We start from the raw sequence: 2,095 nt of genomic DNA, 5'->3' as shown, positions 1-2,095 counted from the left end.
GTCACTTTCTGTCTTTCTGTCTGTCTGTCTGCCTATCTGTCACACACACACACACACACACACACACACACACACACACACACACACACACACACACACACACACACACACACACACACACACACACACACACGCACATCAGGTACTGTATCAATTTCTTTCTCTGATCCCTTCGTTTCCTCCAACCTCCCCTCCCTTTCTCCCCACTTCCCCCTCCTCCCCTCCCCTCTCCCTCTCTCCCCCATCCTTTCACTCCCTCCCTTCTCTCCCTCCTACCTCTCTCCCCTTCCTCACCCAAATTCCCTTATCTCCCTGTCTCATCCCCTCCATCGCCTCCGCTCTCTTTCTCCCCTCTCTACCCCTCCCCTAACTCTTCTCTCTCTCTTTCTCCTTCTCTCTCTCCCTCTCTCTCTCTCTCTCTCTCTCTCTCTCTCTCTCTCTCTCTCTCTCTCTCTCGCCCCCGCACCCCTCCTCACGTGCTACAGTACCCATAAAATCCACACGAGGACACGCTGCCTACCCCTTCACTACGATGACGTCTTTGTCCCTACCAATGGGCGATTTATTCCACCTGTGAGTCATAGGAGCCTGAGAGTGTTGACATTTTCACCCTTCAAGGAGTCCCTTCACCCTCAACCCTTCCACCAAGTTTGGCCAAAATCGGGCCACAGCTGCTGGAGATGACCTGCCCTGCGACCTTGACCTTTGACCTATTGTTCGCAAAATTGAATCACTGCAGCCTTGCTTGACCCTCAACCTTTCACCCAGTTCGGTTCAAATTTGGATGAAAAATGTCTGAGTTACACTGTTCTCTCTCTCTCTCTCTCTCTCTCTCTCACACACACACACACACACACACACACACACACACACACACACACACACACACACACACACACACACACACACACACACACACACACACACACACACACACACACACACACACACACACACACACACACACACACACACACACAGGGCCCCAACAGTATTAAAAAGAGGGATATCTAAGTACTGGAAGAGGTAACAGGTAAGGTCGAAAGAGGAAGATTAATATATATTCTAAGTCCCACCCACAATCCACGTGTTACCAGTCCCCTTCCCCCTCCCTCGTCCCCTTCTCCGTCTCCATCCTTCCCCCTCCCCTCCTCTATCCCTCCCCTTCCCCTTCCTTATCTCCATCTCTCCCCCTCTCCCTCCTCTCCCCCCCATCAGTGTTCTACTCTGTTCGGTTCGTCTTGTTACGTAATCCCGAGATATGTCCGGATGTCGTGACCTTCGCTTCGGTAATCCGGACGTAAACAGGGGACACCAGGCACCGGAATGTGTGTGTGTGTGTGTGTGTGTGTGTGTGTGTGTGTGTGTGTGTGTGTGTGTGTGTGTGTGTGTGTGTGTGTGTGTGTGTGTGTGTGTGTGTGTGTGTGTGTGTGTGTGTGTGTGTGCTGGCTAGTTTTCAGTGCTCATTGCCTTTGCCACCCTCATCTCTCTCTCTTTCTCTCTCTCTCTCTCTCTCTCTCTCTCTCTCTCTCAGGCAATGTAAATCACCTGTAAGCTATAGATTATAAGGAAAGGAGGTGAGGGAAGGAAAAGCATAGGTAAGGAGGGAATGAAGAGGGGAAAGGAAGCCTGAAGGAATGGTTTATGAGGAGGTATTGAAAGAAAGGCAAGAGTGGAATGAGTGAGGGGAAGGACTGACATGTAGGGAGGCATGAGTAGGGGAGAAAATAGGGTAAGAATTGGGATCAGAAGGGGAACGGAGGAAGGGGAGCGGGAGGAGAGAGGTAAAGGGGGGGGGGAAATCGCGGGGGCAGGAAGGACAAGGGGAGGGGGAAGGGGGAATGTGGGTGTTGTGGGCAAGAGAAGAAACCTAATACCATATGTGATTTGGGTGGAGAGGAGGGAGGGGAAGAGGGAGGGTAGGAGTAAAGGTGGGGGAAGGGTGGGGGACTGGAGAAGGGGTCTAGGGCTAATTCTGGCTTTGGAAGAGGGTGAAGAATGGTGATGACTGGGGAATCAAAAAAGAGGGAGGGGTTGAATATCTTGACGTATATGCGGTGAGGGAAAGGTGAAGGTATGGAGGGGAGGTGAACAG

This window comes from Coenobita brevimanus, chromosome 106 (assembly GCF_032717465.1).
Source record: "Coenobita brevimanus isolate Jiangsu-jjx chromosome 106, ASM3271746v2, whole genome shotgun sequence".
Taxonomy (NCBI): domain Eukaryota; kingdom Metazoa; phylum Arthropoda; class Malacostraca; order Decapoda; family Coenobitidae; genus Coenobita; species Coenobita brevimanus.
The sequence above is the reverse complement of the archived record's forward strand: the minus strand, read 5'-3'. Positions refer to the sequence as shown.